The sequence below is a fragment of the Vulpes lagopus genome, chromosome 23 (assembly GCF_018345385.1).
Source record: "Vulpes lagopus strain Blue_001 chromosome 23, ASM1834538v1, whole genome shotgun sequence".
Classification (NCBI taxonomy): Eukaryota; Metazoa; Chordata; class Mammalia; order Carnivora; family Canidae; genus Vulpes; species Vulpes lagopus.
In genome coordinates, this window is record NC_054846.1 from 60,923,114 (window position 1) to 60,940,587 (window position 17,474).

Genomic DNA, 17,474 nt, shown 5'->3' on the forward strand with positions numbered 1-17,474 from the left:
GATGTTGCACTGGAGTCAGCAAGTATCTGCTCTTGAGATCCAATTGTTGCACTTATGGGAATCCTGTGAGCTGGTTGTTAAACACGGTCATTAAATTAAATTCTGGGCAGCCTGGGTGGCTCAGCGGTTTGGCGCCACCTTCAGCCCAGGGCGTGACCCTGGAGTCCAGGGATGGAGTCCCATGTGGGGCTTCCTGCGTGGAGCCTGCTTCTCCCTCTCCCTGTGTCTCTCATGAATAAATAAAATCTTTAAAAAAAAAAAGAATTAAAGTCTATAAATTGACACTTATATTAAAAACAAAAGTAGTAAAGACTCCAAACTCATCATTGCTTACTGGTTTTCCTATCATCTCTCTATCAGATCTGTTATGGTGTGTTACTGTCCAGTTTCAACTGCAGTAGCTTGATATTGACCATGGTGGAATATTTGCTCCATGGAAACTCGCAAATGCTACAAATTGGGGTCCCCCCCCCACCATCGTGTGCCCGTTGCTAAATATTTGCCAGGACATCACTGCCTCAGCCTCCCACACTTGTGGGGAGGAGATGGGGTTTTCCGGTGGGCTTGCCAACACAGATACACTCAGAGGTGTCCCCATGAATGAAACACCCGATTTCAGCAGGCAGAGGAAGGGGTACAGTGGCAGAAAGTTGTGTTGTGGTGGCAGCTGGGCCCGGAGCTCCTCACCCAGTCTCAGCCCAGTCTTTGTGCAGGGATCCCCCTCCACCTAAAACCTGTTTATGCTTTAGTGCTCAGGCTGGCCTTTCTGTCTGCAGAGAAACGAAGTGAGTTTCTTTCTTCTTTTTATTTTTTTTTTAAAGATTTTATTTATTTATTCACGATAGAGAGAGAGGCAGAGACACAGGTAGAGGGAGAAGCAGGCTCCATGCAGGGAGCCCGAGGTCACCTCGATCCTGGGTCTCCAGGATCATGCCCTGGGCCTGAAGGCAGGGGCTCAACGGCTGAGCCACCCAGGGATCCCAACGAAGTGAGTTTCTAGATCATCCAGCACTAGAAAGCATTCCCCATCAGATGGGAGCTGCCTGAGGGCCAGGGAAACACCCACCCTGGTTGGTGTCCCCAGGACAGGTGCAGGTCCCTGGGCCAGAACCTTGGAGCGGTTTCGCGCAGCCCCTCAGCAGCACCAAGTCTAGACCCGCTGGAGTCCAACAGATCCGGGCTCCGCTACCCCGTCGCCAGGCGGCCTGAGGACAGAGGCCTTTGACCAACCTGGTCTGCAGGCTCCTCACCTGTGAAATAGGGATGAGAGCAATCATCCCGCTGGGCTCCCGTGAAGATCGCATGAGACTATCCATGCAAAGGCCTCCGCCCCTGACTCAGTCACCTGGAAGGTGCTCCGCGGCGCAGGAGCTATTGTTCCCACCGGACTTGCAGAGGGACGGCGTGGGGGCAGGATTTAAATTGGCTCCGAGCGTGTCAAGGAGGGAGGGCGGGCCAAGGCCGGGCCAGGAGGCACCAAACCCGTGGTGGCGCCGGGGGTGGACTGGGGGCCTGCAAACCGGCCCTGCGGCCTTGGACGCCAAGCCCTGGCTGCGGGGCAAGTGGGGCAAGGGCGCCTCCTCCGTGCCCCCATCCCCCCGGCTCCCGGGCTGGGGCTTCGGGGGCGGGAGGGCCGGCAGCCGGACGGACGTCGAAGGCCGGGGCTGTGCGCAGGAAGCCGCGGCCCGGCTGTCCCGGAGCCTCAAAGCGGCGGAAGGGAGGGGGCGGCGGCACCTGCATTGTGCGAGCCCCGCTCCCCGCTGGCCCGCCCGGCCCCCCGGCGCGCGGTCCCGGTGTGGGCGCAGAGCCAGGGAGTAACCGGGCACACACGAGAGCTGCGCTTGCCTTCATGTCTCTATGCATCCTCGGTTATTAAGCTGGGGCAGCAGCTGGGGCGCAAAAACAGGCCAGGGTCCCAAGCAGCCGGAGGACTGGGCTGGAATCCTGGCTCCTTCCCTCACTAGCTGTGTAACTGGGGCAAATTACTCGACCCAGCACGGGCCTCAGCATGCAGACGGTGGCATTAAGTGAGTTGCACGTGATGCATTTGGTGCATTAAGTGTAGGATTTTTTTTTTTTTAAGATTTTACTTTTAAGTAATCTCTCTGCCCAGTGTGGGGCTTGAACTGAGCTCAAGAGTCGCATCATCTTCCTATGAAGCCAGCCAGGTGCCCCCAAGTGTAGGATTTTTTTTTTTTAAAGTTAATTTTTATTATTGCAAAAGATCATTTCAAGAGCAGTGTGGAGGACACACTTGGAGGGGCCCAGAGTTGCATGCTGGAGGCTGAACGCTGGTTTCAAAATTTTTAAAAAACTGATTGCTAACATTTAAACTTGTGAGATTTTTATCTGAAACTCAGATTTTTGGCTTCTTTAAAAAAGACTGAAGGTCTGGAGAGCTTGTGTTTCCTTCTTTCTTTTCTTTTTTTGAAACTTGTGTTTCATAAGCTGTTATTGTATTATGCTAGAGGCAGTCTCGTTTTTTTTATAGTGTATTTTTATATGCCTTTTGCAAAGTGGTGTTAATTATTGCACCAGAAGGGGGAAAAAAAAAAACCTCTTGGGCAATCCCCCTGTTGCAAAGGTCTGCAAGACAAATTTATTTTGAAAGGCAGATATTGTATTTAAGCTGTGATTATTGATTTTCAGATTTTAAAATGCTGCCTCCCGGAACATGTTCTTCTCAAAGAGTTCTCAGGGACACCTGGGTGGCTCATCGGTTGAGGGTCTGCCTTTGGCTTAGGGTGTGATCTTGGGGGTCTGGGATTGAGTCCCACATCGGGCTCCTTGTGGAGAGCCTGCTTCTCCCTCTGCCTATGTCTCTGCCTCTCTCTCTCTCTCTCTCTCTCTCTCTCACTGTGTCTCTCATGAGTAAATAAATAAATCAATCTTTAAAAAAAAATTCTCAAACATATCGGAATGAGGCAGTTTATGCCTTTGGAGTCCCCTGAAGCAAGGAAAAGATCTGACTTTCCCCAGCTGGGCTAGAGGCCAGAAGTGATGGGGTGCAAGATGTGGAGACCTCAGCAGGAAGTAGGGTATAGATGGAGAGGAGGTGCAGAAATGATGGGATGTAGGGTGCAGAGGAGAAAAAGGAGACAAAGCCTGGGCGAATGGGTAGGAGGAAGACCCATTCATTGACCTGAGGGTCCAGAGGAGGAGAATGAGCTCCTTTTAGCCATGTGGGTCTGAGAGTCTGGGTCAGTGATGAGAGTGGGATATAGGGGGTCTGGTGCTCAGGAGAAAGAGTTGCCTTCGGAGGCACAGTTGGTGACACAAGAGGCCTGTAGGTATGTATGTGGAGAGAGTGAGAGGCCCAGGATGGCCCCTGAGGACCTGTTAACATAAGGGATTCAGGATGCTTAAGGGACTAGAAGGATGTTAAAGGAAAAGGAGAGGAGCCTGGAAGACTCTGCAAATGCCTCCCCAGGTGGCCTTGGCCTCTGTCCTGCAGGACTGGCCCCCTCCTCAAGACCTCCTTGCACAGGTAGACTGAGGAATAGGTGGGGAGGGGGCTTCTGACTGGAGCCTGCGATAGGCCCCCATAGTGGGCAAGGGCGGGGGGGCAGACTCCAGTCTGGTTCAGGACATCTAAGCATCCCTCAGAAGTTCCCTCCTTCCCCCAGGGTCACTTGATGGGCCTCTGGGGCACTATTGGGAAGATTTGCTCAGAGGAGGAGGGCACCTGGGCCTCACTGGCCAGAGAATAAGCAAACAGGGCACCCAGAACATTCTCCTCAGCTACAGGGCAATTGGAAGGCAGGAGGTACCTGGAGCTGCCTGCCACATGGTAGGATACTTGCAGGTCACGCTAGGTCACCCCTTGTGACCAGCAGGTATTGTGATGGTCACTGATAGAGGCCAGCAATCTTTCTTGGGAGCCTGAGGTCTAGGCTGGGGCACATGGCTGAACTTGGAACAATGAACAGACTCTTAACATGTGCCAGATACCATCATACACATTTTGTCTAGTTTTCATAAAGACTCCATGAAGGAAATAAACATTTCCCCATTCTGCAGAAGGAAAAAAACCCGAGGCTCAGAAGGCCTCATAAATAACATGCCAGGGACACACTGCTGGTGAGAGGCCAAGTTGGGAGGACAGGCTGGAGCACGGGCTCTGTCCCTGTAGTTTCTCCGGGGGTGACCCCACCTCTGCAATGGCCTCTCAACCTCCCTGGTGTTCGAGCTCTGCCCTGGGTGTCCTCCTAGGCTTTACCCTCGCCCTCACACTCAAACAAAAAGTGATCACCAAACTCTGTCGATCATACCCCCTCTAAAGATCTGGCATCCGTCCCCTTCCCTCCAGTCCTGGGTGACTGCCCAGCATCAGCCTCACAATCTCCCGCCCTATGACATCAGCCTCCTCCTAGGTCCCCCTGACTTCCAGCTCCCCTTCCCACCCCGAGCCCCTCACCCACACCAGCAGCCCAAGGGCTTTTGTCATTGTCCTTCTTAAAACTTGCCAATGATGTCCTGTTGCCCTCTAGATAAAGTCCAAATTCCCAAGCAGGACATCAAGTCCTGTGGGCTCTGGTCACCAACCTTGCGAGCCTGATGCTTACTGTTCCCTGGTCTGTTCCAGTGAAATAAGATGCTAGCTCACTTGCCTCCAGGCCTCTGTTCCCAGTGCCAACCTGGCCTACCCCAATCTCCCTCATCTATCTCTGGATCCTGGTGCTTGAAGCCCTGGCCACCCTTGAAGGCCTAGATGCATGGAGAGTCTGTTAGCAAAGTCTAGTGTGCCTTGGATTAAAGTTCTTTGTGTCCCTGTCTCTCTTTCCTGAGCGGTGTGAGCTTCTGTGCATCCCATCTCAGGGCCCAGCAATTACCTGAGCCAGTGGGGGAGATTCTGTAAGCATGAAGTGGGAGCACCTCAGCCTCCATCTCCCGTCCCTCTGTTCTGGCTCAGGGCTGACCTGGATCCACTCCAGTGACACTAGCAGCTCCAGGTCCAGCCTCCTGGCTCAGACTCATATCTGATTCTCGTTCTGACCTGCTTCAAGCTGTAGCTCCGGCTCATGTCTAACACCAGCTTTGGCTCAATATCCAGGACTAATATGGGCTTAGTCTATGGCATTGGGTCCAAACTCACAACCCATTCATCTGTTTCCTCCCCCATCCCCTTTAAAATTTTGTTTCTTTCTTTTAAAAAAAAAAAACTATTATTTTTTAAAAAATTTTAAGTAAACTCTATCCCCAATATGGGGCTCAAACTCATGACCCTGAGATCAAGAGCTGCATGCTCTACCAACTGAGCCAGGCAGGTGCCCCATGTTTCCTATCTTCCCAATCCCCAGCTCCACTTTTCTGGGCTGAGGTCTCCTACCTCAGTTACAGGTTTGCCCTGCATTCCTATGAAACCTCTCATAAGCTGAAATGGCATAAAGAAGCAAGTGCCATTAATTTATATGGAAAAAAATATTCAGCATTCCCAGACCCTGAAAGTAGCCTCTGTTAGGTTTTTCTGATATGCTTTTCGATACTTTATGACACGTCTTGCTAATGGGTGTGCAAGATAAATCGAGAGAAAGCACAGATGCCTACAGACATAGTTCAGATCTCTGGTGGCTTGATGCTGGGATGCTGAGCGCGGTTTCCAGGGAAGGAGTTTGGCAATGCCACTCTCACTGTCAGGGGTGCGTACTCCTTCTATGACAGCTTGACGCAAAACAAGCACTGGGTGCTCTTTTTGCCATTTGCTATCTTTTTTAAAAAAGCGAACATCCTCTTCAGATTTCTTCAGTTAGCAAAATGGTACTAATATAGGTCTTTTGTAAAAGCAAAAATGGTGTTTAATGCAAACTTTTGAAAAGCAAGGGGTATCTGTACCTCCAGTGAGAAGGGAGAGAGACGGCAAAAAGACCAGAATAGAGCCCCAAGTGGCCTATCTGCTGCTGGGATCACTCCTGCGCTGGAGCTGCCTCGCTGTGGCACCCCAACCTAAGCTCGGGGCCCTGGTGCTGTAGGGACAGAGTCCCAGGTTCAAGGCAAGACCTTACCACTTACTGGCTGTGAGGCTTTGAGCACCAATGTGGGCCCCAATTCTCTTTATCTATAAACTGGGATGACAGATGATGTGCAGATGATAGGAAACAATGCTGTGGAGGTCTAGACATGGCACCTGGCACCGAGTAGATGTCAATAACCGCCAGGGCCTTTCCTCTCCACTGGTTCCCCAGGTCCACTGGATCAGCTCCCACAGGCACACTGAACATTCCACGGTGCCCATTGCATAAGGGCTGTCCTGCCACTATGACATTCGTGGGCCTGGCACAGCCTTGCTTCCAGGATTCTGGCTAGGGCTGTTGTCCCTAGGGCATCTTGGACAGTGGGGGCAGAGCCAGGGCACCATACTGGATCCCCTGCCCAGAACTCCATGTCCCTGACGTCAGGGGCAAACATGGGTCCATAGGGTACTGGGGGAAAGGCTAGTCTTCCTTCTTTGCTGTGGACTGAATATATGTATTTGGGTTGGGGAGGTAGGGGCGCTCCCTTCTCCTCTCTGATTGCCTCCTGAGCTCTGTCCATCAAAGCTCAGAAGGCAAGGGTTCCTATGGATGAAGGAACCTGGGTGGTCCTATACCTCAAACACAGGAACCAACATCAAAGGGGGTCTGGGTATGATGTGTAAATAGGTAAGTGAATGTGTAGGGATGGATGTATTTGTGGCATGCTGTATGGTAAGAATAGGTGTGTTAGCGTATCATACGTATATGTCTGTGTGTGATATGTGCAGGTCTGTAAGTGATGTGGGTAGTTGGAGGGCTGTATCTACACGTAGCACGTGTGTTGTGTGTGCATGTGACTTTTGTGTGTGAATTCCTGTATGCGGGGCAATAGATGTAGATCTGGGTACCTGGTGTGAGCAACGTGTGTTGGTGGGTCTATTTGACACGTGTGTCTTGTTTGAATGGGAACAGGAGGAGTGTGAACTGGAGAGCTCTGTTAGGGAGTGGGGGGGGTGCTGGTGCATTTAGGATTCCCTGCTGAACTCTCTGAGGTGGCCCGACCAAGGTCACTTGTCTACTTGCTGCAAGAGCAGAGAAGGGCAACAAGGTCAGCGTCAACGGGGTTGGGTCTATTCTCTAGAGAGCCAGACACTCCTCTCTCAGCTGATTATCTTGCCCTGATGTCTGCAAAAAAAAAAAAAAAGAAAAAAGCCAGAGAAATAAACACAACCTTTGGAAGTCCTGGTGATGTGTCTGGGGAGGATGCTACAGCTGGTAGTTCATGTGGCAATATCCTGCCTTTGACCAGCAGTGGAGGCTCGTGAGGCCAATGGCCTTGTGGCCACTGCCGGCTCCTAAATGATTACTTCAGTACTGCAGCCCCACTCCAGAACTTCCGGAGTCTTCCTGCCAAATCTCTGTCCATCGAAGCTTACAAGGCACAGGTTCCTAAGGCTAAGACAACCCTGCCCTCCAAACACAGGAACCACACAACCTGGGTGTGATGTGCAGGTGAGTGACCGTGTGTATCTGTGGCATGGTGTGCCACAGTTGCAAATTGGCATCTCTTGGAACTCCAGGCCTGGGAAGGAAAGTCAAAGGACTTCTAAAGCCAAGCCACACCTAGGCTGTTAATCTCTGGAGAAAACTAATTTTAACACAGGTTGGCTCCTCCCCACCACACCTCCAGGTGTGTCTCTTTCCTCAGAATGAGCCACGACTCCCCCCACCCCCCAAAAATGACTTAGATGATGTGATCTTGTCTGTATTTTTCCATTACTCCCCAAGGTGCACTCCATGCTGGAGACACCTTGAACTGCTTGCATTTCCAAGAATACACTCTGCAGCCTGGCTAACTCTGATTCATCCCCCAAAATTCAAGTGAAGTGTTGGGTCCTTTGGGTACTTTCTGAGGTTGAAACGACTAGTGGTCCCCTAATATCCATTATTCTGCTTGCCCTCAGTCATACAACCCTGATTTTCAGCTGGGCCCATGGGCTGGCTCAGAGCAAAAACCGTACTTGTCAGAATTCCTTATGGCTAGGTGTGACTCTGTGACGAAGTGCTTGGTCAATAGCTTCTGGGCAGAAGTATTTTGTGCAATTTCCAGGAACTATTTATAAAGGGAGAGTGTGCTCTTTTTCACATCTTCCTGCTTCCAACTGACTGGAACGCAAATGTGATGACCAGAGCTTCAGCAGCTATGCAGGCCAATGAGAAGCAAGCACCATGTTCAGGATGACAGGACAATGGAACGGAAAGCACCGGGCTCTGGTCTGATGATCACGGAGCTACCACACCAGCTCTGGACTGAGTATTTCCAGGTGATGTGGTCGTGATTTGTGGATTTTGTACCAACAGCCAAACCCAGACCTAACTGATCCACTTTCCTGGTATCAGCTCTCTCTGCCAACACACTCCATTCCACTCGCCTAGCTCTATCTGCTCGCCTGACTGTGAGCTCACGAGGGCAGGGTCCACATCATCTATCAAGCCCGGTGCCGAACAAACTAGAAAATATCGGTTGTGTTAAGGACTGTGTGAAATACACAGGCAGGTATTCAGACTGGGTGAAGCTGCATACCGGGAAGTTGTTGGTACAGAGTCACTGATAGGGTGGGAGAAGATGGGGTAAGGAGAACAGAAGGTCAAGGGAAGAGGTCCTCAGAGCTCTGACATCTAAGGTCATACCAAGGAGGAGAAGCCCTGGGACAAGGCTGAGAAGAGCTGACCTGGGTTGGTACCAGATGACCTGGGTCACCTCCGCCCAAAGTTAAGGGCGCTGGTGTTGTAGGGAAAGCAGTGATCAAGGGCTCAGGGTTCCAGAGTCCAGGACGTACAGGTTTCCGCCCTGGCTCTGCCATTCTCTCTGCCCTTGAGCAAGTCAACTAACTTTTCCTGGGCCTCAGTTTCCTTATCTGCAGACAGCAGGATAATAAAGAACTTCCCTCATGGGGCTGTTGTAAAGTTAAAATTAGAGAATTCACATAAACCACCCCGCACAGTGCTTGGGGTAGAGTGAGTAGCTAACAAATGTGGGTGATTATGATTTTTGTTATTATAGTCTTTCTTGCATTCATTAACTCACTTTAACAAACAAGCTTTAGGCATTCCTCCACATGTGCCCAGAGCTTCAGCCAAAATGTATTTCCTGCTATTTCCTAACACTTCGCATGTTCCCTCACCCCCTTTGGCTTCACACATGCTGTTTGCTCTGCCTCAAGTGCCCTTCACTCCTCATCTGCCTGGTAAACTTGCCCTTCGGGCCTCTGCTAATAGCTCATATCCTTAAGGGACTTGTTGAGACCGCCAACGCCGGGTTAGATGCCTCCTCTGGGCTTGCACATGACCAGGGCCATCTCGTTGCATTATCTCTAGCGAGCGACCAGTTATGACTGGCAGGCCCCTGGCGTTGTGCAACGTGGCAGCTGTGCCCGTATCACTCCTCTGTTTACCTTTAGCATAAATTTTTTTTTATCAGACTTCTACTGTAATGATTTATTTACCTGTTGATCTCTCCCTCTAGACTCTGAACTCCTCGAGGACTGCCTGACACCGAGTCAGGGCTCAGAGAATGGTCATCCTGTATCCTGGGGTTCCCAATCTGATGGGGAGACAGAATGAACAAACATGAAATGTGTCAAGAACTGAGCATGCCCCTGTGTGTTTCAGATAGAGGCTTTCCCGGGGTGGGCGAACAGAGCCCTGAGAATGCAGTGGTCAGAGTGGGGGACAGGAGCTCAGATGGAAAGCATGAGTATATACTGGGAAACCCAATGCCCCACACTTCTGGATTGTTCTTCTCGGGCATGGGAAGAATTCTAGGGCTCCCCCTCCCATGATTTGGGAGGAAAAATGTAATGTCTTACAAGGACATTATATATCCAAGAGAGACTAGGATAGGCTGATACTCTTTGCCAGGCCCTTTGTTATGCTGGGTCACAGCCCGAAGCAAGATGAGGTACCCAGAGGGTCTGACATTGCCCCAAAACACAATATGAGCTACCTCCACCATGCACAGGGACCAGATTATGGGGCTTTTAGGAAAGTGTTTCTCCTCCTCAACATGGATTTAGACTAAGTTGCTGCTGAGAAGAAACATTTGTGTTTTGTAGGAGTGTGTATGTGTTTGATCTGCATTTAACCACTCTCCTGCCGTTCCCACTCACCTCAAAAGGCCAAATCTGAACAATGAGGAGGAGGCATAGCTCGCCACTTCTCACCGGTGGCAAGATTTTAAAGAGATGGGAGACTGAGGGTCAAAATTTCCAAGCCCATCCTGGGCTGTTTGGTGAAGGCTATTTGCTTGAGCCCTTCCATGTTTCTGCTGAAATATTTTTATTTTTTTTAAAGATTTTATTTATTTGACAGAGAGAAAGAGAGTGAGAGAGAGAGAGAGAGAGAGAGAGCACAAGCAGGGGGAGCTGCAGGCAGAGGCAGAAGCAGGCTCCTAGCCGAGCAAGCTCTATACTTTATTCCCCTTCAGGGAAGGTCCTCTTCCTCCCATGACTGCTCCGGAGCCTCCCACCCTGCAGGACTCCTCCCTAGCCCCTGGGATCATGAGCAGAGCCAAAGGCAGATGCTTAACCAACTGAGCCACCCAGGTGCCCCTGTAATATTCTTTTAGACTGAATAACTCAGACTTTGGGAAGTGTTCTTGCTAAGTGTTTCTTATCCTGTTGATCCTGTCCCATGTGGCTTAGGGGGTGAGGTTTCCTGAACAGAGCCTGATGGAGATTTTGTCCAGGGGAGAATTGAAAAGGTGGTCTCTTTCAGTGGGTGTAAGGGAAGGAAGATCTGAGACAAGAGAATAAAGTTAGGAACTCAGTGTACTCACGAGGGGACATCCTGTTAACAGGTTTTGGTTGTTTTTCCCTTGGGAAGTCATGTGACATGCAGAATTTAAAATGGTATCTTCTAGTTGTATTTCCCCACAGGAATTCCTGCCCCTTCAGTGAAGTCTGTCACATGTATGTGGACCTTGCCTTCATGGCAGCCCTTGGAGTGAGCATATCCAGCAGGGGGCTAGGGAGGAGTCCTGCAGGGTGGGAGGCTCCATCATAAAGGACAAGGCAGTCAGGGTACAGGTCAGGGCTTTGAGTAAAGGCTTAGGGTGAACCCTTGGAATGACTTCTGGGGACTGAGGGAGCTTCAAGCCCAACTCCTGGCCAGGGCAGAGGGTGGGGTGAAGTCTCGGGAGTGAGGTGGGGAAAGGTGAGGGTGGAAGCCCCTCAGTCAGTCCCAGCCCCTGTCGTGGCCGGTTTTCCCACAAGGTGCTGGGAAAACAAGGTGCCTGTGTGTTGTCACTGCTCTCTGCTCCCTGGGAACGTCCTTGAGAGTGAGCAGGATGGTTTGTGGCCAGGTGAGGACACTTCCACATACCTCAGCCCCATCCTTCACCTCTCATTTCTTACTGATGGGGACAGAAGTCCTTAGAAAGCTCAGGGAAAGCCATTACCACCTTCACTTTGGCCCTATTAGAAGGAGGGAGCAAAGCTGAAAGTCTCCAGAAAGGAATGGGGTGAGGAGAGAGGCTTAAGAACTTGCTACTTTCCCTTCTAAGGTCTCTTGCTCCCACCCAACATAAACCCCAGCGCCTGGAGTTCAGAGGAGAAATCAGTTTCCTGCCTGGGGTTTAGAATACAGTCTAGGGGCACCTGGGTGGGTCAGTGGTTGAGCATCTGCCTTTGGCTCAGGGCATGATCCTGAAGTCCTGGGATTGAGTTCCGCATTGGGCTCCCCGCGGGGAGCCTGCTTCTCCCTCTGCCTGTGTCTCTGCTTCTCTCTGTATCTCTCATGAATAAATAAATAAAATCTGAAAAAAAAAAAAAAAAAAGATTACAGTCCAGCCCAGCCCCAAAGTCCAGCTCAAAGCCTAGAACCCAGAGCCCAAACAAGCCCAGCCCAGTTCCAAAGTCCCACACTAAAGCCCAGAATCCAGAACTCAGACCACAGAGATCAGAACTCCCTCGGTTCAGGACCAAAGTCTAGCCAGAGCTATAAAGACCAGAGCTCAGAACTTAGAACCAAGTCTTGGACCAGGAACCCAGTTCACAGCCTAGAACCCAGAGCCAGAGGGCTGGAAGCCCAGAGCCTAGAATTCAGACTAAAGCTAGGTCCAAAGTCTGGAGCACAGAGCAGCCCGGAGCCCAGTGAGAAGCTACCCAAAGGGGCACCTGGGTGGCTCAGTCGGTTGAGTGTCTACCTTTGACTCAGATCATGATCCCAGGATCCTGGGATGGAGCCCTGCATGGAGCTCCCTGCTCAGTGGGGGCCTTCTTCTCCCTCTCCCTAGCCCGCTCCCCCTGCTTATACTCTGTCAAATAAATTTTATTTTATTTTATTTATTTATTTTTTTTTGGTCAAATAAATTTTAAAAAAATTTAAAGAAGTAGGACACCTGGTGGCTCAGCAGTTGAGCGTCTGCCTTTGGGTCAGGGTGTGATCCCAGGATCCAGGATCGAGTCCCTCATTGGGCTCCCTGCATGGAGCCTGCTTCTCCCTCTGCCTGTGTCTCTGCCTCTCTCTCTCTCTCTCCCTCTCTCTGTGTCTCTCATGAATAAATAAATAAAATCTTAAAAAAAAAAAAAAAAAAAGGAAGCAGCAGCAGCTACCCAAAAGCCTAGAACCCAACACAGACCCATCTTAGCTCCAGGACACAGACCCCAGCCTAACGGGGGGCTTAGAACCCCACACCCAGCCCAGATCCCAGCAGACCCTGATGTTCTTCCTAGCGGCAGCACCAAAGGGAGAGATCAAGATTGCAAGGTGAGAAGGAGGAATTCTGGATTTCAGCCCTATTCCTGGCAGGAGAGGATGAGGAGCTGGTGTTGCGTGGTGACAGGTGGAGTGTTCTGTGGGCTAAGAGGCCCTGCGCTGGGAGGTCCATCCTGGGGACTCAGATACCAGGCAAAACAGGGCCCGGGGCTTTCTCGGCAAGGATAACCCCTCAGAATCCCAATGGGATAGGAAGCAGAGCCACTGCTGCTGACTTGCTGTGTGACTTTGAGCAAGTCCCTTCCCTTCTCTGATCTTACTGTCCCAGAAAGTCAGGTAGTGTTTAACTTAGACCCACAGACCCAGAAACATAGAAGAAGGGCCACTACAGATACCCTTTTCATTCATTTCATCTTTCATTCATCAAATATTTATTGAACACGTATAAAAAGTTGATGTTAAACAGGGGGATGAAATGGTCAGACTTGTTTTTATCTGTCATTGAATATTGGATTAGAGAGTGCCCATTAGGGCATTGTTGCGACAGTCCAGGAGTTGGCAAGTGACAATGCCATCCTTATAAAGTACAGACCTGGTCGTTTTACTCCTCTGCTCAGAATCCTTGTAATGGTTCCCCACTGTCTTCAGGATGAGGATCCAAGGCCTCTTCCCATCTTCTCAGTTTCAGGCCTTATCAATTTCCCATCCAGCAAATGCCCAGCCCCGGCTCATTTCTTCTACAAAGACCATCCTCCATCACTCTTCCATCTGTGGTGTTCCCTTTGCCTGGCATGCCCTTTCCTATCTCAGGAACTCTTATTTATCCTTCAGGGTTTGGCTCCATCATCACCTCCTCTGTGAAGCCTTCCCGGACTTTCATCCCTCAATCTGGTATTTTCAAGTCTGTGCCTTCTGACAGATGTCCATTAGGCCCTTGGCCCATTTTGTAACTTAGTCTGCTTATGTTTGTCCCCATGACTAGATGTGACTCCCTCAAATGACAAGATCATCCATGCCTCATCCACCTCTGTGTTGCTGGGGGTGGGGGGGCCCAGAATAGGCTCAGTGAACCACTGACAAGCCTACTCTAATACTACCTCCAAGTAGCTTTCATTTAAAAAAAAAAAAAAAAGAAAAAATTTTTTAAAAATTTTAAGTAAACTCTACACTACACATGGGGCTCTAACTCATGACCCTGAGACCAAGAGTTGCCATTCTACCAACTAACCCAGCCAGGCATCCCTAAATAATTTTTAAAATTTAAGGCCCTGGGGTGCCTGGGTGGCTCAACTGGTTGAGTGACCACTCTTGATTTTGGCTTGGACCATGATCTCAGGGTTGTGGGATAGAGCCCTGTGTTGGGCTCCATGCTCAGCATGGAGTCTTCTGGAGATTCTCTTTTTCTCCCTCTCTCTCTCTGCTCCTCTCCCTGTGCTTTCTCTCTCTCTCTCTCAAATAAATAAAGTCTTTTTAAAAAATTAAGGCCCTCGTGCTTTAAGTATTTTTATTTATTTATTTATTTATTTATTTATTTATTTATTTACATTTATATATTTATTTATTTTTTATTCATGATTGAGGGAAGGAGCAGAGGGAGAGTGATAAGTAGACTCTCTCCAATGAGTGGGGAGTCCTACCTGACTGAGGGCTCGATCCCAGGACCCTGGGATCACTACTCGAGCCGAAGTCAGTCAGACAGGTTACCATGAGTCTGAAGGTAGCCACCAAAAGCCAGTTCTCCATATGCCATAGTGAAAGCAGAAACAGCCATTACTTGGTGTTAGGTTGTCCAATCTGCTTTTTTGTGCAGATGGTAAAAGAAGGCCTAGAGGTGGGGCAGGACCTAGGGCTTCCCAAGGCAGGCTCTGCTTCTGCCGTGCTGGCCTTAGTCCGGCAAGTTACTTACTCTGAAAATCTGACTGAGAGAGTCAAAGCCAGCAAACCAAAGCAGGGCCTCCACGCAGGAACGTGGTATGAGCATAAGGAGAGCCAGAGCAGAGTCCCAACCAGCCAGGAAGGGCAAGGTATTGCTCTGACTTCAGCCCCCACCCCATCTTTGGAGGCCAGACTCTAAGCTCCTGCTCAGAGAGCACTTTGCTTGATTTGCAAATCCTGAGGTTATCTGGTAGGTGGGTCCAACCACTGGGGCCATCTCAGCACTATGCCATGGCCTCAGATGGTATAGCCCTCAGCTCAAAAAGGCTCTCTGGCCTACTCAGCTTCTTCTACTCCTTCATACCTCTCCTTGCCAGAGTCCTCTTGAAGAGTAGGGATGTCTCTCTCTTCTGGGAAGAATCTTCAACTGAGGGGAGTCCAGGATGAGAAGATCCAGGGATGCTGGCTGGTTGGTTGGGGGAGGCACTGGGGGTCCCAGGGAATCTCTGGGCCCTCTCCAGTGCCCCTCACCTTCTGACACCTGAGGCTCAGAAGTCAGACCCATCATCTAGCCTGGTCTGAAAGTGCAGGATAGGGGGCCTCCCCATGGAGTAGTCTGGAGCCTCTTGTGGTCAGATGGATTGGTCTTGGGGCCTCTCTTCTCCTACAATTGCCCAAACAACATCCAGGCAGGAACTAGCAGCCTCCCTGGTGACTTCAAGGGCCCTCAGACACTTCCTACCCAAAGGACTCTCCTGGGACTATCAAGAGTCCCTCCTTCCTACTCTCTGCCCTGTCTCCTCCCCACAAGACAAACAATAGGGGCTACATGGAGAGCGGCCTGGGACATCCCCATCAGCTGCTGTTTTAGGGAACACTTGCTCCAGGGCCCGCTCAGTCCTTACCTCTAGCTATTCCCTGGCCTCAGAGCACCACCCCCGAGAATGTAAACTTACTAGTGGCTCTTGAGCTAAGTATATTTTAAAGTCCGGGCTGATCTCTTTTTTCCAGAAGTCAGGGTGGTGAGTCTGCCGAGTAGGCACAGAAGAGATCTTCCATTGTAGAAGTAGAAGCTATCATACTTGATAACTCCTTCCCTTGGCACCACAACCTCAACAGCTCCACCTGGCAATCATGGCCTGATAGCATCCAGTAGTGGTGGAAACACCACCTTGTATAACCAGACAGAAACCTAGCCTTTAGCTACGAACGGCAAAATCTCTTCCTCTGACTGAAGTGGTCTTGCTTGGTGAGGTTTCGCCAAGGGTACTAATAAGGGTAATCACCACCACCACCACCATCACCATCCTTTTAAAAGTGCTCGCTCTGTGCCAAGCACTATTTTAAACACCCCACTTAATCCTCATTCCAACCATATAAGATAGGTACGATTATTATTCCTATTTGACAGTTGGGGAAGGTGAGGTCTAGAGATTTGGTAATTTGCCCAAGAGTAAACTGTCATGGTAGAGATACGAAGCCAGGTAACCTGTCCCTGGGATCTCTGCACTTAACTCTGCTGCTCTGCCTTCCAAGAAGCTCTGGGGACCTGCTGGCCTCCCCCAAACATTCTCAGGGGATTATGCTAGGGCATACAAGAAGCCGACTGGGCTGGACATGATGCCCATGAGGGCACAGACAGGTGGAGAGCCACAAGGAGGGGGATGCACTGAAATTCAGTTGCCCTAGCCTGTGAGGTCGGGCTAGACTCAGAAGTGGTCAAGGGCAGCTGGGAGGGTAGTCCTACCAGAATGGGGAGCTGTCTGTCTGCCCTTTAGGGAGAAGCGCTTGTCCTCACTGCTGTCCTAGATGGAAAGAATGTTGCTATGATCAATGGGCCCAGGCCTCTGCTCCAGGCTCCTGAGGCTAGTAAAGCCCTCTGCTCATCATGGACAAGAGCCTCAGCACAGCCCCTTGGACTCCAGGCCTGGTGGTGTGGGGGCAGAGGGGAAAGGAGAGTGGCCAAGAGGGCCAATGGAGACACGTGGTCAAGATTGGAGGACATCTCTAAGTGACAAGTCTATAACCACACTCCTCACCATCAGAAAGGGGCCTCACTCTGGGTTTATAAAACTAGTCCCTACTTCCCCTCTCTTGGCCTCAGGTTCATCATCTATAAAATGGGGAGGGATAAGAACTACCCCAACTACCCCCCCACCCAGTGGTGTTGTGAGGAGTAAATGAGATGGTGTTACACAAAGCACTTAGCATGGTGCTTGCCTGGCATACAGTGGGTGCTCAATAATTGGTAGCTTTTGTATTAGGGGTGCTCTGCTTCTATTGCTGGTGAATGTCTCCGGAGGAATGTTGTGGGGCTCTGTTCCCATCGACAGTATGGATGGTGGAGTTGAAGTTGCAAGGAGCAGCCTGGATCTAAACTTAGACAGGGAGAGAAAGCAGCGAGCAACAGAAACAGCATTCAAAATAATTTCTACAGGCTGGAATGAGCAAGATGACATTGTCCTTCTGGGAGCTTCAAGACATTCACACAAAGCCGAGGATGGGAGAGACCTGACTTGACCCCAGCTCTGGTGAAAAGGGTCTGAATGATTTAGTTGATCACAACCTGATGGGAACTAATCATGGGAGAGAAAGGCTCTGGAGCCCTGCAGTCTTAGGCTGCATTAACAGTGTGTCACGTCCAGACTGGGGGAAATAATAGGCCTATTGTGCTGGCGTGGTCAGGCCATATCTGGAATCTTGCATTGCTACACTGACAGGCTGGAATCAGGCCAGGAGGGGGACCAGCCCAGCTTTGGCTCCCAGGTACTAGTCCTAAGCACTTCCTGTGCATTTTTTTTGGTTTCATACCCCAAGCAACCCTACTAGGTAGTCACCATTAATATCTCCACTTTACATATGGGGAGGGCAACTGAGCTGCTCAGGATCAGCCACACAACTAGTAAATGAAGGAGCCTGGGGCTTTTCCAA

The 17,474-nt window shown here is 50.4% G+C and overlaps 1 protein-coding gene across 6 annotated transcripts in view; it reads right to left on the minus strand.

The window, feature by feature from the left end:
* The window catches only part of MYCL (MYCL proto-oncogene, bHLH transcription factor), a 101,652-nt gene that overhangs the window by 17,100 nt on the left and 67,078 nt on the right, over positions 1-17,474 (minus strand). For all 6 annotated transcript variants that reach the window (XM_041738901.1, XM_041738902.1, XM_041738899.1 and 3 more), the window contains one exon: positions 9,458-9,555. The gene's annotated coding sequence lies outside the window, so the exon portion shown is untranslated. The remainder of the gene's footprint in view (positions 1-9,457; positions 9,556-17,474) is intronic.